We start from the raw sequence: 27,819 nt of genomic DNA on the forward strand, positions 1-27,819 counted from the left end.
GAAGGGGAGATGCCTGGGAGAGCCTCTGTGCCTGGAAAGCTCCCCCGGCAGCCATCAGGCTCCAGCACGGCAGGGAGGGCATTTGGAGCTCTCACCCACCGCCTGACCCCCAGCCAAGGCCAAGCCACCGCCCCACCTGCTGCCCCAGCCCCAGCTGACAACAGTGCTCCCCTTGACGCCACCCTGCTCACCATGTCAGGTCTTTCTGCCAGTCTCATGAGGACTTGGAGGACCAGGGAGGCTATCACCAGGCTTGGATGCCTCTGACAGCTCTGGACGTGGGACTCGCCACCAGAATCCTCCGACTGAAGCTCACTGGAGGGCATCAGCTCAAGCAAAGGCAGCAGTGAGACACTGGCAGAGCCTGCTGGGCTTCTTGAAGGTGACCGAGGCCTTTCCTGGTAACTCACAGCCAAGGGCAGTTTGCAGGCCTGGTCTGTGGCTGAGCTGATCAGGCTGTAGAATGTTCTGCTGACTTGGAGTTCTCTGAGGAGCTTCTTGAAGAACTTCGGTATCCGGGGTGCGGAGAAGACTACCTCCCACAGTGCCAGGGCAGTCCTGCAAGCCAGAGCGCTCTGTCAGCAGGGCAGCCTGGGCCACAGCGCTGCAGGACACATGGGATGCCCTGGGCAGCAGCAGAGGCTGAGCTGGTGTTCCCGTGGGGCTGGCAGGGGCGCGGTGGGGGGCTCTGGGCTGGCTCGCTCAGCTGTGGCTGCTGCGGGCCTGGCTGACCCCCAGGGCTGGAAAGCGTGGTGGGATGGAGGGTCCTGCTCCTCAGGGGTGTCCTGCAGGATTCCTTGGCTCTGGCAGCCAGAGAGTCCCCGGGCCCCTCTCCCCACAGGGGACAAACCCTCATGGCTTTTGGGGTCAGTACCTGTCTCCTGCTGGAGCGATCCTCAGCAGCGTCCGGACCACCTCCCCCGGTCTCCTGTCAGCCATCACCAGAAGCAGGGAGTCCAGGCTCTGCCGGGCTGGTGCCGTGCTGGTGCTCTCCAGGTTTTCATGGATGCAGCTCGTGATCTTTGGCACCTGGAGGGGACACAGGTGAGGATGGTGCTGTTGCTGGAGTGCGGTGGATTCTTCAGCTGCCCTTACCATCCCTTTCTGCTGCCTTCATGTGGCTTCAGGTGCCTGAGACAACAGGCGTTGGGAAGGAGGGATGGAGAGAGGAACAAGACCTGACAGGGCCAAAAGGCAGGGCACTCCAGCCACAGGCCACTTACATCCGCCAGCCAGAAGCCAGGGTTTTGCATGACCACGTCCAGCAAGTCCCTCGTGTGCTCCTTGTCAAAGATGCTGGAGTCTCTCATCGCCTCAATGAACACAAGGACGATGTCTGTCCTCTCAGAAAGTCTGAGGTATGGTGCACAGGACTAGAGGAGGAAGAAAGGAAGCAAAGCCATATCACGCCAAGTGCCCTGATGGTGCTGCATAACTGGGCAGCGCCAGCAGCCCTGCAGAGTCGCCTAGCAGTGCTGGTGGCAGTGCCCGCAGCAAAGCTGGCAGCAGGGGTGGCAGTGTCTGCATGGGGAGGATGAGAAAAGAGGCCTCGGGGCGCGGGAGGCGGGTTGGGGCCCTGGGCACAGGGTGCTGGCCCTGCTGCCAACCAGAGCTTGCTGGTGGCCAGGAGGACTGGGGCTGCTGCTGGGACACTGGAGCGCAGCCCTCGCATCGTCCCTGCTCGGGGACAGCAGGAACCTTCTCAGCAGGGACAGGGAGACCACGGCAGTCCCGCTGATTGTGAAGATCTTTGCTCACACAAGTCCCCGGCTGATGCCGAACAAGAGCGCCAACAAGAGCTGATTAGTATGTCTTAGCTGCTTACCCAAAGCCCCAAGTCGGGGAGATCACCTTCCAAAGGGGGCTGTTGTGCTTGATTGTTCCTGCCTAAACAGTAGGGAAACACAGAAAAGTCACTAAGACACAGTAGCTTTGCCAGGAAGCTTCCCAAACTGCCCTGAGATCTGCTTGCAAGGTGGCAGGACTTAAGTGGTCAAGGAGATTTCTGGAGGGCATCAGGAGTAGCTTCCTGCTGGAAGTACTGGCAGGACCAGCCAGGAGGATGCAGAGATGGATCTGCTCTGCACTGGGAGGGAACACATGGCTTTGGGACATGGCAATCAGCCGTAGCTTTGGCTCTGGGAACCACAAAAGAGCGGGGTTCTAGATCCTGAAAGGAAGGAGGAATGGGAGCAGCAGAGAATGGATCCCAGAGTTCAGGAGAGCACTTAGCTGTTGCAGCAAAATGACAGCTGGGATGCTGTGGGAAGCAGCTGTGAGGGCTGAAGGAGGTCAGGAAGAGCAGCAGACATAGGGGGAGATGTCCGTGCGTAGGGGGGTGAAGCCCACAGCAACTTCTCTTACTGTTTTGCCGAGCCATGAATCTCTGAAGGCTAGACACGGCTTCCTCGGCTTCACTTTCTATTTCCCCAGAAGTATGGAGAAGGAGATGTCCCAGCAGCTGTCCGAGGATTGGAAACTGGATGTCTCTATAGCTGACATCGCCGTGTATGTCTCTCTGAGAGTGGAGCCAGTCCTGGGTGAGGGAAAAAGAACAGGAGGATGATTGAAGGGAGGCAGCTGGTGCCAAAGCCCTGAAGCCAAGTGTGTGTCCAGGGCAGTCAGGGCTCTCCAGGATTGTGCTGGTCACAGCTCCCAAAGCAGCTGGCTGGGCAGCAGCCCTGCGTGGGGAGAGCTGCAGGCTGCTCTGGGGTGCAGGGGTGATGAGACGGCCTGGCCGGAGGGTGCCTGGCTCCTTACCCGCATTGTGGCACGTGTGGACAGCAGAGCGCTCAGGCATTCAATACTCCCCATGGCCCTCAGCCGCACATGTGCTCTATCAGAACTGGTGAAAGTCAAGAGCATCTGGGAAGAGAGAAGCTGCTGGTGAGCCCTGGGAACGGCCCCCCGCTCCAGCAGAAGCAGCAGTGCTCAGCTGCTGGGATGGACTGGCCCACTCCATTAAGGCTTCCCCTGGTCTCGAGCAAAGCCTGTAGTGGGGTTCCTGCCCTAGGATCCCTGGCAGGCTTGGGACAAAGGCCCCGGGCCAGCCCTGTGGCCAGGCAGGAAGGCAGATGCCACCCTCTGCGGCCACTGTGCCGCGGAGTTGCCTGGAGGGCAGCCCCAGGTTTCCCAGGGAGGTGGGCACCCTCCCGGCAGCGCGCTGTCTCTGCACAGCATGGGGTGGGACTGTCACCTCCAGAGTGGACATCCCGTCCCCCAGGGCCAGGAACAGCCCTTGTGAAGCCCAGACTTTGCACGCCCCAGACCTGGAAGATGTTCTGCAGCAGCTCGCCGACTCTGCAGGCAGGAGAGTTGAGAAGCAACTCCTGCAGCATGAAGTCCATGGATGTCATGGTCTGCAAAGAAGACAAGGAGTTGTGGCCATGTTTCCTGCCATCCCTCTCGCCCGCAGGGGACTGATCTGAGCTCCCAGCAGCAAGGGATGACTCTCACGCTGCTTTGCTGTGCCTGGGAGAGACCCAGCGGCAAATAATCTGCTGCGGGCAGAGCAGCCTGCGAAACTGGACTTGGCCAGGCCCACAGGCAGGGGATGAAGGGATGAGGGTGGGACAGCAGAGCTGAGACCCTGCCCTGCCTTGGATCTATGGTCATATCGCAGCATGGGGTGGTAGGGGAGCAGCCCAGAGGGACCGGGGGCTCCTGTAGCTCACCCAGCACTTACCAAGAAGTAGACGCAATAGGTGGCGTATGGCATTTCCTCTTCTGGAGGAGGCAAGAAGAGACTGGAGAAGACCACTTGGATTAGACTTCTCTCTTTGCCCTCCAGCACTCCCTCCACCGAGCTGCAAAGAGACAGAGGAGCCAATTAGACACTGGTGCTGGGAGCAGCGCCTCGAGGCCTCATGCAGGCGGACATGGGGCTCTGGGAGTCGCCAGGAGCCACGGACAGGTACCTCAATGTGGCAATGGCAAGCGTGGCCTGCCACCACACCGCCATGCGCAGCTGCTCTCTGGGCTCCTCTTCCAGCAGCACCTGCAGAGCACAGCCGGGATGGGACCTGGCAGCCGCCAGCACCCAGTGCCACCAGCCCCTGCCCAACGCTGTCCTCACAGGGTGCCGGTGCCAGGGGCCTCCATCCCTTCCCCACAGCCGCCAGGTATCCCCTCACCTTGATATTTTCTGCCAGCTCGTATCTCTGGCAGAAGACATCTAGGCCCTGGGTCAGACCGCGGCGCTGGCTGCTGTCACACAGCTCACAGATGCTCAGGAGAAAACGAATCGTCTGGCTCTCCTCCTGGCAGACGTAGAGCAGAGAGACAAACAGGGAGTGTGAGATGGGGACACGCCCAGCAGCACCGCAGCACGGGGTGCGGTGCCCATTGGAGACCTGGGAGCAGCAGCTCTGCCCAGCCAGCTCCCTCCAGCAGCCCCGCAGCAGAGCCCCTGCCAGCAGACGCCGGCACAGCCGCCTTTGACACAGCCGTGGTTACCTTGTCTGGGTTGCCGACAAAGGTCACGATGAAGTTCACGCTTTGCTCTTCAAATTCATAAACAGGTAACCAGCTGGCATCTAATGAAGGAGGAGAGCAGGGAGGGCTGCAGAGAGGGTTTGCAGGTCTGCAGGACAGAGCAGAGGAAGGGCTGCCCCCCACCCTGCCCAGACAATCAAGGCCCCTCACTCACCAATCTCTGGTGGCTGGGCCACATCCACCTCGTGCTGCGATGGAGCTCGGACGACCCCACGAGCCCTGACGTCCTGCAGGGCCAGCCTGGGGCGGCTGGGGGGTCTCTGCGCCATCCTGCTCGATGGGGTGAAGGGGTGAGAGTCGGGAACTGGGGAGCTTCAGCTAAACGTCTTGGTGGTGCGGGTCTGCCAGGGGCAGCGGTAAAAGACGTGGGCTGTGGTTGGAAGCTCCTCGCTAGTGAAAGATGGGAGCTGCACTCAGGGACTCCTTGCGTGAGTCTGCCAGGGCAGCTAGAGATAGGTTGTGGCTGGTTGGACTCGACGATCTTTAGCGTTTCTTCCACCCAAAATGACTCTCTGATTCTATGAATCTCTGAAAGACGTGGGCTACGCTCGGGGCTCTCGCCAGCTCCGTGCTCGCACCCTGTCCCGTCACCGTCCTGCCGGACAGTGTGGGCTGGGGCCACGGCTGCGCTGAGCACATGCGGGGCAGTGGGAGTCACAGTGTGAGGTCACAAAGGGCCCCACTGTGACCCTGCGCCTGGGGAGGGAGGCCAGGGTGTCTCCTTGGGAGGCCCAGGGTCAGCTCAGCCCTGGGCACCTGGGTGCTCTCAGGGTGGCCTTGGCCAAATTTGAATCCCAGTTTCTACAAGTTCCACCCCCGTTGCTCTCAGTCTTGAACAGTCCGCTGCTCCGTCCAGCGCTCCCAGAAACGGGTGCAGGATGGGGGATGTGACAGACGCGCTCACTGCCGTGCCGTGGGAAGAAAACTTTCTTTTTAGGGTCTAAATCCTCATTCTGAGGGTCCAAATACTCATTTCTAGGGCCTAAAGCCTTATTTTGGGCCTAGAGCTCCATCTGTAGGGTGTAAATACTCATTTTCAGGGCAAACCCCCTCATTTTTTGGGAGTTTCTGAGGGGATCTGAGGTAAAAAGTGGCATCTTAAGGGAGTTTGTGAGGGTATTTGAAAGTAAAAATCGTGTTTTGGGGGACTTGGAGGGGATTTGAGGTAGAAAAACATGGCGTTTTGGGGGAGTTTGTGAGGAGATTTGAGGTGAAAGTTGCATTTTGGAGTGCGATGCCAAGCGGAGGACAGTAGTGTGGCGCCTCCTCAGCCTCCCCAGGGGGCGCAGGGAGGCCCCGGGACCGTGACAACTGATGTGTCTCCTCGTAGGCCTTGGTGGCAGGAACATCAGCCATAGACAAGGGGACAAAGCCCTTGGGTCTGTCAGGGACATTCAGCCTTGCCAGTGCCCTTGGCCATCTCCACCACAGGCCGTCCAGCACTGTCCCAGGCCCGTCAGAAGGGACCCAGGAGTGCCCGAAGAAAGCCAGGAGTTCGGGGAGGCTCCCAATAGTTCGGGGGGGACCCAGGAGTTCGGGACGGATCCAGGAAATCGGGAGGAACCCAGGAGGTCAGGAGGGACCAAGGAGTTCAAGATTGACCCAGGAGTTCGGGTCGGACCCAGGAGTTCGGGAGGAACCCAGGAGAACCCCAATGGACACAGGGGTTCGGGACGGACCCAGGAGTGCCCCTAGCAACCCAGGTATACCTCAAGGGACCCAGGAGTTCGGAAAAGGACCAAGGAGTGCCCCAAGGGATCCAGCTGTTCGGGGAGAGACCCAGGAGTTGGGAAGGAGAGAGGAGTGCCCCAAGGGACCCAGGAGTTCAGGAGGGACCCAGGATTTCTGGAGGAACCCAGGAGTTAGGGTCGAACCCAGGAGTGCCCCAAGGGACCGAGGAGTTCAGGAAGGACCCAGGAGTGCCCCAATGGACACAGGGGTTCGGGAGGGACCCAGGGGTGCCCCTAGCGACCCAGGTATACCTCAAGGGACCCAGGAGTTCGGAAAGGGACCCAGGAGTGCCCCAAGGGATCCAGCTGTTCAGGGAGAGACCCAGGAGTTCGGGGAGGACCCAAGAGCTGGGGAGGGACCCAGGAGTTCGGGAGGGACCCCAGAGTGCCCCAAGGGACCCAGGAGTTTGGGAGGGACCCCAGAGTGCCCCAAGGGACCCAGGAGTTCAAGAGAGACCCAGGAGTGCCCCAAGGGAACCAAGAGTTTGGGTCGGACCCAGGAGTTCAGGAGGGACCCAGGATTTCTGGAGGGACCCAGGAGTTCGAGTTGGACCCAGGAGTTCGGGAGGGACCCAGGAGTGCCCCAATGGACCCAGGAGTTCGGGAGGGACCCAGTAGTGCACCAAGGGACCCAGGAGTTCGGGAGGGACCTGGGAGTGGCCAAATGGACCTGTTAGCAATCAGGACACATAACCATGGACGTAATTATATGCGGTGCTTTATTTCAGCACTGGGAAACCGGGGGTTCACAACCAAAGCTGGCTTCGAACAGCTGATTCAGACCATACCTTATTATACAAGTCAGTCACATACATATTCATTACACCCCTGACAACCATTAGCATATTCCACACCTATTCTAACACAAACTTTCTGTCTAAAAGATGCTATGATTATCAGTTATTTTCTACGGTACCAACTTTAAAAGAATATATCGTAAATCTATGTCCACCTTAAAAATAAGGCTTGGTTACAGTTACCTGCGTTATAAGAATATACCATAAATCTATGTCAGCTTTAAGAACAGAGTTTGGTTACTGATTACAAGAGTTCTATGGCTACAGGGCTGGTTGCTATCCTAATATTTATTCAATTGTAACAGATCCAGCGATATTCAGGGAAGACCCATCCTGTCCTGTTCCATGGAAAAAAACATCTTGTAAGGTTGATTACTATCATCTTCCCCTCTTTGAAAATCCTTTTTTTAGACAATGGATTTTCACTTGAAACAACCTCTTCAATTATTGATTTGGTTGGTGATTTGGCAAATGTGACAGTTCATAAGCTGGAGGGCTAGCTGGATGGCTGTCAAATACAGGATTAGCGTAATTCCTACTCAGGACACTAAAAATGTGGTTATTCTTAGCATCTGTTTGACTAATTACGCGTTCAATACCTACATATAATAAACAAAGAAGTATAATCACAATTGTAAGTACAATTAAGCTTTCTAGTAGTGAATGTACCCATCCTCCTAAATTTAAACCAAATGAATCCAACAGAGCTCCTATCCAGCTCTGTTCTGCATCCTGCTTTTCTTTTTGCAGCTCCATCTCTGTTTGGGTCAGTTGGGAAATGTCCTTCTCGACCTCCAAAGTTACGTTTGGAATATGGATACAGCAACGATCAATTCTGTCTTTCAAATATCCACAGACACCATTTTCTTTCAGTAACATTATGTCGAGTGCCATTCTATTCTGCAAGGTCATTTTAGTCGTAGCCTGTAATTGTATATTAAGTTCCTGAAAAGCCTTTTTAGTTATTCTAGCCAATCGATCCATTTGCCCAATCAATTTATCAATCATTTCTCTATTTCTGTAGGCCGCAATTGGTGCAAAGAAAGATTCTAGTGCCCAGCCAAATTTGACACTGCTTGATGGTTCGTGCCACACATCTTCATCTACCTCTCGTTTGTGCCTAACCTGTAGAAGTTCTTGCCTATTTTTCAAGGGTGACTTTTTCCAAATAGGACATAGGGTCGGCAGTCCCAGAGTAATTTCCCTTACTGGTCCTCCTATTGGTAGGTGAGTTGTCCAGGTCCCATCACTTAAGGCCCAAACCAGATGTCCCACACTACCTATAACGCCTCTACAATCAATTCTATCTCCATCAATGCCTATTTTGGTTGCTTCCTTTGGATCCAATTGTTTCTGACAAATGCAACCTGCAATTGTTGCAACTTTAATGATGGACAGAGGTATTTCTTTTACATCTGTCTGGCAGGTTATTACTTGTGAACAATTCCACCATGGTACTGTTGTTCCTCCTGTTACATTGGACCACCGTACACACCATGGAAATGCTTCACTATATTGGTATTGTTGTACAATACTCAGTGTCCACATGTTATTCCATGATTCAGTTCTATTTTTGCTATTTTGATCTTTGCATTCCCAGTAAGTCCGTTCAACCTTTTCATTTACCGTCTCTTTGGTCCAGCTTTCATAGGTGCACTTGGTTTTCCACCCAGCACCTGGACCAAGTTTTCCTCTGAGTCTCATACAATCTTCTATTGTCATTACTTCTGTCTGGGGTCCGCTTTTTACCCATCGCTCAGTTGGGACTTCTTCTATTCTAGTGTGAGATTCACATGCTATTTTACTAGTTTTATTTACTTCTGGTAAGGTGGTAGATATTATTCCCCACTGTATTGGATCTTCAGCCGATTTTGGAATTGGAAGGCAAGCAGTGATGCTACTGGTATTCTGGGTCAATGCAAAATCTCGAATTAGCCCTATCATCAGATTCTCTGCCTGATTCTGTACGCTTTGTACTACCTGTGGCACCTGGGTACTTTCATTATTGTTTACTGCTCTTCGTGGCCTAATTTGCAATCCCATTTGAATTGTCCCATTTTCCCACCGTTTATCAGAGGCCTTGTGGAATAGAGTGGCACTTCCCCCTCCAATTTTCAAAAGTACAAATGCTCTAACCAAAATCACAATTCGGTAATGAAAACCAGACATTATTGCGATGTAATCTTGAGCGTGGTAGGACCCACTATCTGCGATTTCCACAGTCTTGGAACTCTTTTCACTCGGGTATAATGTATCCAGGAGTCTACTCCAGCAACTTTGACTGCGGTGAATGTAGTCAGGAGTACTTGATAGGGTCCGTCCCAGCGCTCTTTTAAGGGTTCTTCATTCCAGGTTCTTATATACACCGTGTCTCCAGGCTCTATATCATGTACCGGATTCTCGAGCGCTAGTGGGCGATTCCACACTAGTGCGGATCTGAGTCGATTCAATGTCCTGCCAAGAGACAACACATAATTGTGCAAGTCCTGATTACCTTTCACATGTACCTCTGGGTTTGGGTCTGGTGCTTCACATGGTTTGCCATACAAAATCTCGTATGAACTTACTGACATCCCACTCCTAGGTTTAATCCTAATGCGCAGCAATGCTATTGGCAAGGCCTGAGGCCATTGAATTTTTGCTTCCTGACAGATCTTGCTAAGTTGCCTTTTTAGAGTTTGATTCATTTTCTCCACTTGCCCACTAGACTGGGGTCTCCATGGGCTATGTAACTCCCATTTAATTCCCAAACATCTGCTGATTTCTTTTACTAATTGTGCCACAAAGTGTGGTCCCCTGTCGGAAGATATCCCCAGTGGTACCCCAAATCTAGGGATTATTTCCTTTAGTAACCATTTTACAGTCTCTTTTGCTTGGTTGGTGCGACAAGGGAAAGCTTCTGGCCATCCTGAAAAGGTATCTACCCCAACTAGTATATACCTGAATCCTCGGGTTCTGGGGAGCTCTACATAATCTATTTGCCAATAATCCCCAGGTTGTACACCTGTCTTAATTTTCCCCATTTCTGTTTTTCTTCTTACTAAAGGATTATTTTTCAAGCAAATTTCACACTTAGCTGTAATAGACTTTGCCATTGTTAACATCTGGACCGAGATAATTTGTTTTCTTAGGTAAGCCACCAATGCTTCTGCACCCCAGTGACACTTCTGTTGTTCCGTCTGAAGTATTCCTCTCATAATAGTGGTTGGTACCACAACTTGTCCGTTGGTGGTTACATACCACCCAGAATTATTTTTGCTGGCTCTTACTAGACTTGCCAATTTTTCATCTTCTGTAGAATATTTAGGTGGTTCTGAAGGTAATAAATCAATTGCTCTTACCTTCTGGGAGACAAGGCCCACCATTGTTCTTACTTGCCGTGCTACTGACCGAGCTGTTTGATCAGCAAGCCGATTTCCCTCGATGATTTTTGATGTTCCACCTTGATGAGCTTTACAGTGCATTACAGCAACTTGTGATGGCTTTTGAATGGTCTTAAGCAGGTTCAGTATCTCCTGCTGGTACTTCATGTTTGTTCCTTGTGAAGAGAGCAGTCCCCGCTCTTTCCAAAGGGCTCCATGCACATGAACAACTCCAAAAGCATATTTTGAATCAGTCCATATATTAACTTTCTTGTTTTCGCTGAGTTCCAATGCTCTGGTTAAGGCGATTAACTCCGCTTTTTGTGCTGAGGTGTTTGATGGTAAGGGCTTAGCCTCAATTACTGTCTTGGCAGTAGTGATGGCATATCCTGCATACCGCATTCCGTTCTCCACAAAGCTACTGCCATCAGTAAAGAGTTCCCAGTCAGTTTCTGCCAGCGGAGTGTCTTTCAAATCAGGGCGACTTGCGTGGGTATATTCGATGACTTCCACGCAATCATGTTCCAGGTCTCCTTCTTCAGTACCTGCACCCAAAAACTCAGCAGGGTTCATTAGGTTAGTAGTTTTTAGAATAACATCATCTTGTTCTGTCAGAATTACCTGGTATTTCATCATTCTGCTTGCGGAAAGCCAATGGCCCCCCTTTTGTTCCAGTACTGTTGTCACCATATGGGATACAAACACTTCTATCCTTTTTCCCATAGTTAGTTTTCGGACCTCCTGGATCAGTATTACTGTAGCAGCTACCGCCCGTAAGCACGCCGGCCACCCAGCACTTACCGGATCTAGCTGTTTAGAAAAATAGCCGACAGGTCTTTTCCAAGATCCCAGTCGTTGGGTGAATACCCCCAAGGCAAGTCTTTGTCGCTCATGTACAAACAACTGAAACTCTTTGCTCAAGTCTGGCAGACCCAAGGCAGGTGCCTGCATCAAAGCTGGTTTCAATTTCTGGAAAGCCTCTCGTTGTGGCTTTCCCCACACTAAGGTCTTATTCTTCTGTGCCTCATATAAAGGTTTGGCAGTAAGTCCATAGTCCATGATCCAGAGCCTGCACCATCCTGTCATTCCTAAAAAGGATCTTAATTCATGTAAGTTTCGTGGTTCTGAAATAGCACAGATAGCATGCACACGGTTTGTGTTTTCTGCTGTCCTTGAGAAAGCTCGCATCCTAAATAAATCACAGTCTCGGATAGAATTTGAGCTTTATTTTTCGATACTTTGTACCCATTCATTCCCAATTGGTTCAGTATTTCAATCGTTACCTGGATGCAGAGTTCTCGCGTCTCAGTCGCGATCAAAATGTCGTCTACGTATTGTAGCAACAGGTACCGTTGTCGAGGGATTATGATGTGGCCTTTCGTAGTCCATTCCTCGAGTTCCTTAGCCAACTGATTTCCAAAAATAGTTGGGCTATTCTTGAATCCTTGCGGAAGACGTGTCCAGGTTAACTGAGTTTTCCTTCCATTGTGTGGATTTTCCCATTCAAAGGCAAACAATTTTTTGCTTTCCTGGTCGAGGGGTATGCAGAAGAAGGCATCTTTTAAATCAAGTACAGTAAACCATTTCTATTTCTCCTTCACAGATGTTAACAAGGTATATGGGTTTACAAATACCGGATAAATGTCCTTAGTGATCTGGTTTACAGCCCGCAAATCTTGGACTAATCGGTAACTACCATCAGGCTTCTTTACTGGAAAAATTGGAGTATTATATTCTGATTCACATTCCTCTAGAATTCCATACCTCAAGAATTTTTCAATTAGAGGCACTATTCCTAACCTAGCTTCTAGTTTCAGTGGGTACTGCCTCAACTGTACTGGCTTGGCATCTTCCTTCAGTTCCACTTTAACGGGCTGGGCCGTTTTCGATTTCCCAGGTATGTCAGTCGCCCATACCGTGGGGATCACTGCCTCCTCCACAGCTTGTGGTACCTCTGCTACTGGGTTTTCTTTTAACAGCAAAACTTGTCCTACCTTAGATTCTGGAATTTTCATTACCAGGTTTCCATTCTCGAATGTTATTACAGCATCCAATTTGGTCAGTAAGTCCCGTCCTAAAAGGGAAACTGGACGATCTGGAACATATAAGAACTCATGGGTTAACTCCTTTTCTCCAAAACACAGATCTAAGGGTTGTAGGAATGGCTGTACTTCTTCCTTCCCTGTGGCACCAACAATCGTCGTCTTTTTATTACTTACTGTTCCCTGTAAAGAATTGAGCACAGAATAAGTAGCCCCTGTGTCCACCAAAAAATCTCACATCCTGATCCCCCACTTGTATCGTCACCAGGGGTTCCTTACTCTGGGTATCTGTTTCTGTGCTGCCATATAGTCAGCTGTTGTTATTATACTCCCCCAACACCACAGTTTGTATTGCATTCCCTGCTGCGCTTGGTACCCGACCCGTAGGGCCCGGACGATTCGGGCATTCATTTTTCCAGTGTCCTCCCTCCTTACAATAAGCACATTGATTTATACCAAGCTTTACAACAGGCCTCAGAGGAGTTCCCTGAACATTCCGAAAACCGCGCCCTCGGCCGCCTCTAGCTCCCCTGCCGCGGGCTTCCATTCCTATTCCCCTGCCTTGCCCTTGGACCAGAGCCAACAAGTCTTGCTGAGAACGCCTCGACTGCTCCTTTTCTCTATTATTATAAACTTTCCAGGCTGTTTCTAACATAACATCCAGATCTCGCAATTGTGCCCCCTCCAGTTTCTGTAATTTCTCCCGAATATCATCCTGAGACTCCCCCAAAAAGATCAAAGCCAACTGGACCCTTGCTTGTTCCGTTTCAATATCTAAATCCATATATCTTTTTGCAGTTTCCTTCAATCTTTCTAAAAAAGCTGAAGGGGATTCATTCTTTTCCTGCCTAACATTATACAATTTTGACCAATTCATTTGTTTTGGCATAGCAGTCTGAACACCAATTAATAACCAGTCCTGATACCTCCGGAGGCGAAGCTGACCAGCCCCAGTATTATAATCCCACCGGGGTTCCTCTTTTGGGAAATTCTCATCAACATTACCGCCCACAGCCCCATTCCGAATATCCTCTCTTACTTTATCTCTTGCTACCCGTATAACCATATCTTTTTCTGTAGAATCCATTCATGTGTCAAGAATCACCTGCAAATCATCCCAATCGGGATTCTGCGTTTTAATTATCATCTTAATTATGCTTGCAACCTTGTCTGGGTTTTCCCGGTAAGGACCAGCTGATTGTTTCCAAATCATTAGATCTCCTGGTGAAAATGGGACTTTTACATAAACTGGTTCTCCCCCGACTCCTACCGCCTGTCTCAAGGGTGCTATTACATTTGACGGTTCACCCGCCTGTCTCAAGGGTGCTATTACATTTGACGGTTCACCCCCCTTTTGGGCTTCCTTTTCTCTGTTCCTAGTTCTGTGGGATATTGGTGTAGTTGTTACTCCTTTTACTCCGGTTGCTGCCCCCTCATCCCCACTGGAATCGATATCACTTTCAGTAAGACGCACAGGTGCCGAGGGTTTAAGGGGTTTAGGTGCAGAGGGATCAATTTCTGAAGGCGCAACGTCTAAACACGGCAGATCTGAAGCGTTGCCGCGGCTGCTCTCTACTGCCAAACACGTTATGCATTTCTTTTCCACCGTACAGCCCGTACATTTATCATTAATACCGTTCCTCTGGACTAACATTAACCCACATTCCTTCGTCCAGTCCTGGTTTTGTTCAAGATAGAAAAAGAGATCCACATACTGTACTTCATCCCATTTACCTTCCCTTTGACAAAACCTCATTAATTCAACAATAGTTCCATGTTCTAAAGTACCCTCCGGTGGCCAACGTACTTCATTAGGCAAGTCATATTCAGGCCACCAGTGAGTACAATATTCAACTAATTTCTTTTTACTCATAGATTGTGCAAATCCAGCCTCCTTCCAATGTTTCAACAAACAGTCTAATGGTGACATCTTTGTACCACACATACCAACACAAAAGAGTAACGCAGAGACGGGTTAATACAGAAAGATAACGCACGGATAACTTTGAAATCACCAGTCTCAACAGCGAACACAGGTCAAACTACCAGAACGATGATCTATATTCACTGTTGAAACCGGCGACCCCAGACAACCAGATAAATAACCAGACCAAGTGGTGAGCCTGAATAACACAAATAACAGACCAGGTGTGCACAAGTAACCAGACCCTAGGTGCACGCAGATAACCAGACAGGCAAAACCAGAACCAGATAACCAGATACCAGATGCCGAACCTGCAGAGGTTTCCCTCTGTCTAACGGACGGCTGCCTAGGCAATACCTCGGGAGCTCCCTGCCCAACCGAGCGTGGCTTTCGCCGCATCTGACCGGCAGGCTACCGGATGCCTGACCAGCAGGCTACAGGACCAGAACAGAACCAGACCAGATGGGTACCCAGTAATCCAGGTAAAACAACAGGTAAAGCACCTTCTTACCAATCAGAGGTCCGTCGTGAGCAGCAGAGAGCCGGTCGCGTCCGACGCACTCCCCAAGAATACCTCGGTGCTAGCCAGAGCAGGATCGAGACGCGAGCCGTCTCAGCAATGCCCGCGAGGTCCCATCTGGGTTGCCAAAATGTTAGCAATCAGGACACATAACCACGGGCGTAGTTATATGCGGTGCTTTATTTCAGCGCTGGGAAACCAGGGGTTCGCACCCAAAACTGGCTTCCATCGTCAGTTTAGGTTACACAGTATTTATGCAGTCCATTCACATACATATTCATATCTTCATTAGGATCATTAGAATATGTAACAGTTGCTCAACATTTATTGCAACATCGATTGCAACACCTTGGAACTACTTTGATCATGCGCAGTGTCCTCTGGTGGTCTTTCAGGGGGTCTTCAGGATGAAGTAAGTAGTCTTCATCGCCTCTGTCCTTTTCACCTTTTGATGCGGCACATGCGCACTACTCTATAATTGCACAACTGCTGACTAGCTTACTTTCCAGAGGTACTGTATATATTTCTCCTCATTCTAAGCATATTTGGGCTAAGATAAACGCTAGGTTGATAAGATAAAGGTATGCTCAATTCCCTTATTAGGTAAAACACGGTATGCAAAGGTTGAATCAGCCTGGTACCCATCCCAGAAAAGAACATCTTGTAAAATTGATCCTGTTAGTCTCCTATTAAGATTGACTGTATTGATTGTATTAGTATAATCCCCTATAAAATTGATTCTATCTCTAACATGTCCCCCCTTTGAGAATGCTTTTCTATTCTTAGACAATGCATTCTCACCTTCATCAACTATTTCGATTATTCTTCATAAGCTGGAGGGTTTTCGAATACAGGATTATCATAATTCCTGCTCAAGACACTAAAAATGCGATCACTTGTTTGACTAAGTACACGCCTAATACCTACATACAATAAGCAAAGAAGCACAATCACAATTTCAAGTACCACTACACTTTCTAGTAGTGAATGTACCCATCCTCCCAAATTTAAGCCAAATGTATTCAACAGAGCGCCTATCCAGCTCTGTTCTGCATCCTGCTTTTCTTTTTGCAGCTCCATCTCTGTTTGGGTCAGTTGGGAAATGTCCTTCTCGACCTCCAAAGTTACGTTTGGAATATGGATGCAGCAACGATCAATTCTGTCTTTCAAATATCCACAGACACCATTTTCTTTCAGTAACATTATGTCGAGTGCCATTCTATTCTGCAAGGTCATTTTAGTCGTAGCCTGTAATTGTATATTAAGTTCCCGAAAAGCCTTTTTAGTTATTCTAGCCAATCGATCCATTTGCCCAATCAATTTATCAATCATTTCTCTATTTCTGTAGGCCGCAATTGGTGCAAAGAAAGATTCTAGTGCCCAGCCAAATTTGACACTGCTTGATGGTTCGTGCCACACATCTTCATCTACCTCTCGTTTGTGCCTAACCTGTAGAAGTTCTTGCCTATTTTTCAAGGGTGACTTTTTCCAAATAGGACATAGGGTCGGCAGTCCCAGAGTAATTTCCCTTACTGGTCCTCCTATTGGTAGGTGAGTTGTCCAGGTCCCATCACTTAAGGCCCAAACCAGATGTCCCACACTACCTATAACGCCTCTACAATCAATTCTATCTCCATCAATGCCTATTTTGGTTGCTTCCTTTGGATCCAATTGTTTCTGACAAATGCAACCTGCAATTGTTGCAACTTTAATGATGGACAGAGGTATTTCTTTTACATCTGTCTGGCAGGTTATTACTTGTGAACAATTCCACCATGGTACTGTTGTTCCTCCTGTTACATTGGACCACCGTACACACCATGGAAATGCTTCACTATATTGGTATTGTTGTACAATACTCAGTGTCCACATGTTATTCCATGATTCAGTTCTATTTTTGCTATTTTGATCTTTGCATTCCCAGTAAGTCCGTTCAACCTTTTCATTTACCGTCTCTTTGGTCCAGCTTTCATAGGTGCACTTGGTTTTCCACCCAGCACCTGGACCAAGTTTTCCTCTGAGTCTCATACAATCTTCTATTGTCATTACTTCTGTCTGGGGTCCGCTTTTTACCCATCGCTCAGTTGGGACTTCTTCTATTCTAGTGTGAGATTCACATGCTATTTTACTAGTTTTATTTACTTCTGGTAAGGTGGTAGATATTATTCCCCACTGTATTGGATCTTCAGCCGATTTTGGAATTGGAAGGCAAGCAGTGATGCTACTGGTATTCTGGGTCAATGCAAAATCTCGAATTAGCCCTATCATCAGATTCTCTGCCTGATTCTGTACGCTTTGTACTACCTGTGGCACCTGGGTACTTTCATTATTGTTTACTGCTCTTCGTGGCCTAACTTGCAATCCCATTTGAATTGTCCCATTTTCCCACCGTTTATCAGAGGCCTTGTGGAATAGAGTGGCACTTCCCCCTCCAATTTTCAAAAGTACAAACGCTCTAACCAAAATCACAATTCGGTAATGAAAACCAGACATTATTGCGATGTAATCTTGAGCGTGGTAGGACCCACTATCTGCGATTTCCACAGTCTTGGAACTCTTTTCACTCGGGTATAATGTATCCAGGAGTCTACTCCAGCAACTTTGACTGCGGTGAATGTAGTCAGGAGTACTTGATAGGGTCCGTCCCAGCGCTCTTTTAAGGGTTCTTCATTCCAGGTTCTTATATACACCGTGTCTCCAGGCTCTATATCATGTACCGGATTCTCGAGCGCTAGTGGGCGATTCCACACTAGTGCGGATCTGAGTCGATTCAATGTCCTGCCAAGAGACAACACATAATTGTGCAAGTCCTGATTACCTTTCACATGTACCTCTGGGTTTGGGTCTGGTGCTTCACATGGTTTGCCATACAAAATCTCGTATGAACTTACTGACATCCCACTCCTAGGTTTAATCCTAATGCGCAGCAATGCTATTGGCAAGGCCTGAGGCCATTGAATTTTTGCTTCCTGACAGATCTTGCTAAGTTGCCTTTTTAGAGTTTGATTCATTTTCTCCACTTGCCCACTAGACTGGGGTCTCCATGGGCTATGTAACTCCCATTTAATTCCCAAACATCTGCTGGTTTCTTTTACTAATTGTGCCACAAAGTGTGGTCCCCTATCGGAAGATATCCCCAGTGGTACCCCAAATCTAGGGATTATTTCCTTTAGTAACCATTTTACAGTTTCTTTTGCTTGGTTGGTGCGACAAGGGAAAGCTTCTGGCCATCCTGAAAAGGTATCTACCCCAACTAGTATATATCTGAATCCTCGGGTTCTGGGGAGCTCTACATAATCTATTTGCCAATAATCCCCAGGTTGTACACCTGTCTTAATTTTCCCCATTTCTGTTTTTCTTCTTACTAAAGGATTATTTTTCAAGCAAATTTCACACTTAGCTGTAATAGACTTTGCCATTGTTAACATCTGGACCGAGATAATTTGTTTTCTTAGGTAAGCCACTAATGCTTCTGCACCCCAGTGACACTTCTGTTGTTCCGTCTGAAGTATTCCTCTCATAATAGTGGTTGGTACCACAACTTGTCCGTTTGTGGTTACATACCACCCAGAATTATTTTTGCTGGCTCTTACTAGACTTGCCAATTTTTCATCTTCTGTAGAATATTTAGGTGGTTCTGAAGGTAATAAATCAATTGCTCTTACCTTCTGGGAGACAAGGCCCACCATTGTTCTTACTTGCCGTGCTACTGACCGAGCTGTTTGATCAGCAAGCCGATTTCCCTCGATGATTTTTGATGTTCCACCTTGATGAGCTTTACAGTGCATTACAGCAACTTGTGATGGCTTTTGAATGGTCTTAAGCAGGTTCAGTATCTCCTGCTGGTACTTCATGTTTGTTCCTTGTGAAGAGAGCAGTCCCCGCTCTTTCCAAAGGGCTCCATGCACATGAACAACTCCAAAAGCATATTTTGAATCAGTCCATATATTAACTTTCTTGTTTTCGCTGAGTTCCAATGCTCTGGTTAAGGCGATTAACTCCGCTTTTTGTGCTGAGGTGTTTGATGGTAAGGGCTTAGCCTCAATTACTGTCTTGGCAGTAGTGATGGCATATCCTGCATACCGCATTCCGTTCTCCACAAAGCTACTGCCATCAGTAAAGAGTTCCCAGTCAGTTTCTGCCAGCGGAGTGTCTTTCAAATCAGGGCGACTTGCGTGGGTATATTCGATGACTTCCACGCAATCATGTTCCAGGTCTCCTTCTTCAGTACCTGCACCCAAAAACTCAGCAGGGTTCATTAGGTTAGTAGTTTTTAGAATAACATCATCTTGTTCTGTCAGAATTACCTGGTATTTCATCATTCTGCTTGCGGAAAGCCAATGGCCCCCCTTTTGTTCCAGTACTGTTGTCACCATATGGGATACAAACACTTCTATCCTTTTTCCCATAGTTAGTTTTCGGACCTCCTGGATCAGTATTACTGTAGCAGCTACCGCCCGTAAGCACGCCGGCCACCCAGCACTTACCGGATCTAGCTGTTTAGAAAAATAGCCGACAGGTCTTTTCCAAGATCCCAGTCGTTGGGTGAATACCCCCAAGGCAAGTCTTTGTCGCTCATGTACAAACAACTGAAACTCTTTGCTCAAGTCTGGCAGACCCAAGGCAGGTGCCTGCATCAAAGCTGGTTTCAATTTCTGGAAAGCCTCTCGTTGTGGCTTTCCCCACACTAAGGTCTTATTCTTCTGTGCCTCATATAAAGGTTTGGCAGTAAGTCCATAGTCCATGATCCAGAGCCTGCACCATCCTGTCATTCCTAAAAAGGATCTTAATTCATGTAAGTTTCGTGGTTCTGAAATAGCACAGATAGCATGCACACGGTTTGTGTTTTCTGCTGTCCTTGAGAAAGCTCGCATCCTAAATAAATCACAGTCTCGGATAGAATTTGAGCTTTATTTTTCGATACTTTGTACCCATTCATTCCCAATTGGTTCAGTATTTCAATCGTTACCTGGATGCAGAGTTCTCGCGTCTCAGTCGCGATCAAAATGTCGTCTACGTATTGTAGCAACAGGTACCGTTGTCGAGGGATTATGATGTGGCCTTTCGTAGTCCATTCCTCGAGTTCCTTAGCCAACTGATTTCCAAAAATAGTTGGGCTATTCTTGAATCCTTGCGGAAGACGTGTCCAGGTTAACTGAGTTTTCCTTCCATTGTGTGGATTTTCCCATTCAAAGGCAAACAATTTTTTGCTTTCCTGGTCGAGGGGTATGCAGAAGAAGGCATCTTTTAAATCAAGTACAGTAAACCATTTCTATTTCTCCTTCACAGATGTTAACAAGGTATATGGGTTTACAAATACCGGATAAATGTCCTTAGTGATCTGGTTTACAGCCCGCAAATCTTGGACTAATCGGTAACTACCATCAGGCTTCTTTACTGGAAAAATTGGAGTATTATATTCTGATTCACATTCCTCTAGAATTCCATACCTCAAGAATTTTTCAATTAGAGGCACTATTCCTAACCTAGCTTCTAGTTTCAGTGGGTACTGCCTCAACTGTACTGGCTTGGCATCTTCCTTCAGTTCCACTTTAACGGGCTGGGCCGTTTTCGATTTCCCAGGTATGTCAGTCGCCCATACCGTGGGGATCACTGCCTCCTCCACAGCTTGTGGTACCTCTGCTACTGGGTTTTCTTTTAACAGCAAAACTTGTCCTACCTTAGATTCTGGAATTTTCATTACCAGGTTTCCATTCTCGAATGTTATTACAGCATCCAATTTGGTCAGTAAGTCCCGTCCTAAAAGGGAAACTGGACGATCTGGAACATATAAGAACTCATGGGTTAACTCCTTTTCTCCAAAACACAGATCTAAGGGTTGTAGGAATGGCTGTACTTCTTCCTTCCCTGTGGCACCAACAATCGTCGTCTTTTTATTACTTACTGTTCCCTGTAAAGAATTGAGCACAGAATAAGTAGCCCCTGTGTCCACCAAAAAATCTCACATCCTGATCCCCCACTTGTATCGTCACCAGGGGTTCCTTACTCTGGGTATCTGTTTCTGTGCTGCCGTATAGTCAGCTGTTGTTATTATACTCCCCCAACACCATAGTTTGTATTGCATTCCCTGCTGCGCTTGGTACCCGACCCGTAGGGCCCGGACGATTCGGGCATTCATTTTTCCAGTGTCCTCCCTCCTTACAATAAGCACATTGATTTATACCAAGCTTTACAACAGGCCTCAGAGGAGTTCCCTGAACATTCCGAAAACCGCGCCCTCGGCCGCCTCTAGCTCCCCTGCCGCGGGCTTCCATTCCTATTCCCCTGCCTTGCCCTTGGACCAGAGCCAACAAGTCTTGCTGAGAACGCCTCGACTGCTCCTTTTCTCTATTATTATAAACTTTCCAGGCTGTTTCTAACATAACATCCAGATCTCGCAATTGTGCCCCCTCCAGTTTCTGTAATTTCTCCCGAATATCATCCTGAGACTCCCCCAAAAAGATCAAAGCCAACTGGACCCTTGCTTGTTCCGTTTCAATATCTAAATCCATATATCTTTTTGCAGTTTCCTTCAATCTTTCTAAAAAAGCTGAAGGGGATTCATTCTTTTCCTGCCTAACATTATACAATTTTGACCAATTCATTTGTTTTGGCATAGCAGTCTGAACACCAATTAATAACCAGTCCTGATACCTCCGGAGGCGAAGCTGACCAGCCCCAGTATTATAATCCCACCGGGGTTCCTCTTTTGGGAAATTCTCATCAACATTACCGCCCACAGCCCCATTCCGAATATCCTCTCTTACTTTATCTCTTGCTACCCGTATAACCATATCTTTTTCTGTAGAATCCATTCATGTGTCAAGAATCACCTGCAAATCATCCCAATCGGGATTCTGCGTTTTAATTATCATCTTAATTATGCTTGCAACCTTGTCTGGGTTTTCCCGGTAAGGACCAGCTGATTGTTTCCAAATCATTAGATCTCCTGGTGAAAATGGGACTTTTACATAAACTGGTTCTCCCCCGACTCCTACCGCCTGTCTCAAGGGTGCTATTACATTTGACGGTTCACCCGCCTGTCTCAAGGGTGCTATTACATTTGACGGTTCACCCCCCTTTTGGGCTTCCTTTTCTCTGTTCCTAGTTCTGTGGGATATTGGTGTAGTTGTTACTCCTTTTACTCCGGTTGCTGCCCCCTCATCCCCACTGGAATCGATATCACTTTCAGTAAGACGCACAGGTGCCGAGGGTTTAAGGGGTTTAGGTGCAGAGGGATCAATTTCTGAAGGCGCAACGTCTAAACACGGCAGATCTGAAGCGTTGCCGCGGCTGCTCTCTACTGCCAAACACGTTATGCATTTCTTTTCCACCGTACAGCCCGTACATTTATCATTAATACCGTTCCTCTGGACTAACATTAACCCACATTCCTTCGTCCAGTCCTGGTTTTGTTCAAGATAGAAAAAGAGATCCACATACTGTACTTCATCCCATTTACCTTCCCTTTGACAAAACCTCATTAATTCAACAATAGTTCCATGTTCTAAAGTACCCTCCGGTGGCCAACGTACTTCATTAGGCAAGTCATATTCAGGCCACCAGTGAGTACAATATTCAACTAATTTCTTTTTACTCATAGATTGTGCAAATCCAGCCTCCTTCCAATGTTTCAACAAACAGTCTAATGGTGACATCTTTGTACCACACATACCAACACAAAAGAGTAACGCAGAGACGGGTTAATACAGAAAGATAACGCACGGATAACTTTGAAATCACCAGTCTCAACAGCGAACACAGGTCAAACTACCAGAACGATGATCTATATTCACTGTTGAAACCGGCGACCCCAGACAACCAGATAAATAACCAGACCAAGTGGTGAGCCTGAATAACACAAATAACAGACCAGGTGTGCACAAGTAACCAGACCCTAGGTGCACGCAGAAAACCAGACAGGCAAAACCAGAACCAGATAACCAGATACCAGATGCCGAACCTGCAGAGGTTTCCCTCTGTCTAACGGACGGCTGCCTAGGCAATACCTCGGGAGCTCCCTGCCCAACCGAGCGTGGCTTTCGCCGCATCTGACCGGCAGGCTACCGGATGCCTGACCAGCAGGCTACAGGACCAGAACAGAACCAGACCAGATGGGTACCCAGTAATCCAGGTAAAACAACAGATAAAGCACCTTCTTACCAATCAGAGGTCCGTCGTGAGCAGCAGAGAGCCGGTCGCGTCCGACGCACTCCCCAAGAATACCTCGGTGCTAGCCAGAGCAGGATCGAGACGCGAGCCGTCTCAGCAATGCCCGCGAGGTCCCATCTGGGTTGCCAAAATGTTAGCAATCAGGACACATAACCACGGGCGTAGTTATATGCGGTGCTTTATTTCAGCGCTGGGAAACCAGGGGTTCGCACCCAAAACTGGCTTCCATTGTCAGTTTAGGTTACACAGTATTTATGCAGTCCATTCACATACATATTCATATATTCATTAGGATCATTAGAATATGTAACAGTTGCTCAACATTTATTGCAACATCGATTGCAATACCTTGGAACTACTTTGATCATGCGCAGTGTCCTCTGGTGGTCTTTCAGGGGGTCTTCAGGATGAAGTAAGTAGTCTTCATCGCCTCTGTCCTTTTCACCTTTTGATGCGGCACATGCGCACTACTCTATAATTGCACAACTGCTGACTAGCTTACTTTCCAGAGGTACTGTATATATTTCTCCTCATTCTAAGCATATTTGGGCTAAGATAAACGCTAGGTTGATAAGATAAAGGTATGCTCAATTCCCTTATTAGGTAAAACACGGTATGCAAAGGTTGAATCAGCCTGGTACCCATCCCAGAAAAGAACATCTTGTAAAATTGATCCTGTTAGTCTCCTATTAAGATTGACTGTATTGATTGTATTAGTATAATCCCCTATAAAATTGATTCTATCTCTAACATGTCCCCCCTTTGAGAATGCTTTTCTATTCTTAGACAATGCATTCTCACCTTCATCAACTATTTCGATTATTCTTCATAAGCTGGAGGGTTTTCGAATACAGGATTATCATAATTCCTGCTCAAGACACTAAAAATGCGATCACTTGTTTGACTAAGTACACGCCTAATACCTACATACAATAAGCAAAGAAGCACAATCACAATTTCAAGTACCACTACACTTTCTAGTAGTGAATGTACCCATCCTCCCAAATTTAAGCCAAATGTATTCAACAGAGCGCCTATCCAGCTCTGTTCTGCATCCTGCTTTTCTTTTTGCAGCTCCATCTCTGTTTGGGTCAGTTGGGAAATGTCCTTCTCGACCTCCAAAGTTACGTTTGGAATATGGATGCAGCAACGATCAATTCTGTCTTTCAAATATCCACAGACACCATTTTCTTTCAGTAACATTATGTCGAGTGCCATTCTATTCTGCAAGGTCATTTTAGTCGTAGCCTGTAATTGTATATTAAGTTCCCGAAAAGCCTTTTTAGTTATTCTAGCCAATCGATCCATTTGCCCAATCAATTTATCAATCATTTCTCTATTTCTGTAGGCCGCAATTGGTGCAAAGAAAGATTCTAGTGCCCAGCCAAATTTGACACTGCTTGATGGTTCGTGCCACACATCTTCATCTACCTCTCGTTTGTGCCTAACCTGTAGAAGTTCTTGCCTATTTTTCAAGGGTGACTTTTTCCAAATAGGACATAGGGTCGGCAGTCCCAGAGTAATTTCCCTTACTGGTCCTCCTATTGGTAGGTGAGTTGTCCAGGTCCCATCACTTAAGGCCCAAACCAGATGTCCCACACTACCTATAACGCCTCTACAATCAATTCTATCTCCATCAATGCCTATTTTGGTTGCTTCCTTTGGATCCAATTGTTTCTGACAAATGCAACCTGCAATTGTTGCAACTTTAATGATGGACAGAGGTATTTCTTTTACATCTGTCTGGCAGGTTATTACTTGTGAACAATTCCACCATGGTACTGTTGTTCCTCCTGTTACATTGGACCACCGTACACACCATGGAAATGCTTCACTATATTGGTATTGTTGTACAATACTCAGTGTCCACATGTTATTCCATGATTCAGTTCTATTTTTGCTATTTTGATCTTTGCATTCCCAGTAAGTCCGTTCAACCTTTTCATTTACCGTCTCTTTGGTCCAGCTTTCATAGGTGCACTTGGTTTTCCACCCAGCACCTGGACCAAGTTTTCCTCTGAGTCTCATACAATCTTCTATTGTCATTACTTCTGTCTGGGGTCCGCTTTTTACCCATCGCTCAGTTGGGACTTCTTCTATTCTAGTGTGAGATTCACATGCTATTTTACTAGTTTTATTTACTTCTGGTAAGGTGGTAGATATTATTCCCCACTGTATTGGATCTTCAGCCGATTTTGGAATTGGAAGGCAAGCAGTGATGCTACTGGTATTCTGGGTCAATGCAAAATCTCGAATTAGCCCTATCATCAGATTCTCTGCCTGATTCTGTACGCTTTGTACTACCTGTGGCACCTGGGTACTTTCATTATTGTTTACTGCTCTTCGTGGCCTAACTTGCAATCCCATTTGAATTGTCCCATTTTCCCACCGTTTATCAGAGGCCTTGTGGAATAGAGTGGCACTTCCCCCTCCAATTTTCAAAAGTACAAACGCTCTAACCAAAATCACAATTCGGTAATGAAAACCAGACATTATTGCGATGTAATCTTGAGCGTGGTAGGACCCACTATCTGCGATTTCCACAGTCTTGGAACTCTTTTCACTCGGGTATAATGTATCCAGGAGTCTACTCCAGCAACTTTGACTGCGGTGAATGTAGTCAGGAGTACTTGATAGGGTCCGTCCCAGCGCTCTTTTAAGGGTTCTTCATTCCAGGTTCTTATATACACCGTGTCTCCAGGCTCTATATCATGTACCGGATTCTCAAGCGCTAGTGGGCGATTCCACACTAGTGCGGATCTGAGTCGATTCAATGTCCTGCCAAGAGACAACACATAATTGTGCAAGTCCTGATTACCTTTCACATGTACCTCTGGGTTTGGGTCTGGTGCTTCACATGGTTTGCCATACAAAATCTCGTATGAACTTACTGACATCCCACTCCTAGGTTTAATCCTAATGCGCAGCAATGCTATTGGCAAGGCCTGAGGCCATTGAATTTTTGCTTCCTGACAGATCTTGCTAAGTTGCCTTTTTAGAGTTTGATTCATTTTCTCCACTTGCCCACTAGACTGGGGTCTCCATGGGCTATGTAACTCCCATTTAATTCCCAAACATCTGCTGGTTTCTTTTACTAATTGTGCCACAAAGTGTGGTCCCCTATCGGAAGATATCCCCAGTGGTACCCCAAATCTAGGGATTATTTCCTTTAGTAACCATTTTACAGTTTCTTTTGCTTGGTTGGTGCGACAAGGGAAAGCTTCTGGCCATCCTGAAAAGGTATCTACCCCAACTAGTATATATCTGAATCCTCGGGTTCTGGGGAGCTCTACATAATCTATTTGCCAATAATCCCCAGGTTGTACACCTGTCTTAATTTTCCCCATTTCTGTTTTTCTTCTTACTAAAGGATTATTTTTCAAGCAAATTTCACACTTAGCTGTAATAGACTTTGCCATTGTTAACATCTGGACCGAGATAATTTGTTTTCTTAGGTAAGCCACTAATGCTTCTGCACCCCAGTGACACTTCTGTTGTTCCGTCTGAAGTATTCCTCTCATAATAGTGGTTGGTACCACAACTTGTCCGTTGGTGGTTACATACCACCCAGAATTATTTTTGCTGGCTCTTACTAGACTTGCCAATTTTTCATCTTCTGTAGAATATTTAGGTGGTTCTGAAGGTAATAAATCAATTGCTCTTACCTTCTGGGAGACAAGGCCCACCATTGTTCTTACTTGCCGTGCTACTGACCGAGCTGTTTGATCAGCAAGCCGATTTCCCTCGATGATTTTTGATGTTCCACCTTGATGAGCTTTACAGTGCATTACAGCAACTTGTGATGGCTTTTGAATGGTCTTAAGCAGGTTCAGTATCTCCTGCTGGTACTTCATGTTTGTTCCTTGTGAAGAGAGCAGTCCCCGCTCTTTCCAAAGGGCTCCATGCACATGAACAACTCCAAAAGCATATTTTGAATCAGTCCATATATTAACTTTCTTGTTTTCGCTGAGTTCCAATGCTCTGGTTAAGGCGATTAACTCCGCTTTTTGTGCTGAGGTGTTTGATGGTAAGGGCTTAGCCTCAATTACTGTCTTGGCAGTAGTGATGGCATATCCTGCATACCGCATTCCGTTCTCCACAAAGCTACTGCCATCAGTAAAGAGTTCCCAGTCAGTTTCTGCCAGCGGAGTGTCTTTCAAATCAGGGCGACTTGCGTGGGTATATTCGATGACTTCCACGCAATCATGTTCCAGGTCTCCTTCTTCAGTACCTGCACCCAAAAACTCAGCAGGGTTCATTAGGTTAGTAGTTTTTAGAATAACATCATCTTGTTCTGTCAGAATTACCTGGTATTTCATCATTCTGCTTGCGGAAAGCCAATGGCCCCCCTTTTGTTCCAGTACTGTTGTCACCATATGGGATACAAACACTTCTATCCTTTTTCCCATAGTTAGTTTTCGGACCTCCTGGATCAGTATTACTGTAGCAGCTACCGCCCGTAAGCACGCCGGCCACCCAGCACTTACCGGATCTAGCTGTTTAGAAAAATAGCCGACAGGTCTTTTCCAAGATCCCAGTCGTTGGGTGAATACCCCCAAGGCAAGTCTTTGTCGCTCATGTACAAACAACTGAAACTCTTTGCTCAAGTCTGGCAGACCCAAGGCAGGTGCCTGCATCAAAGCTGGTTTCAATTTCTGGAAAGCCTCTCGTTGTGGCTTTCCCCACACTAAGGTCTTATTCTTCTGTGCCTCATATAAAGGTTTGGCAGTAAGTCCATAGTCCATGATCCAGAGCCTGCACCATCCTGTCATTCCTAA

The sequence above is a fragment of the Patagioenas fasciata genome, chromosome 6 (genome assembly GCF_037038585.1).
Source record: "Patagioenas fasciata isolate bPatFas1 chromosome 6, bPatFas1.hap1, whole genome shotgun sequence".
NCBI classification, from domain to species: domain Eukaryota; kingdom Metazoa; phylum Chordata; class Aves; order Columbiformes; family Columbidae; genus Patagioenas; species Patagioenas fasciata.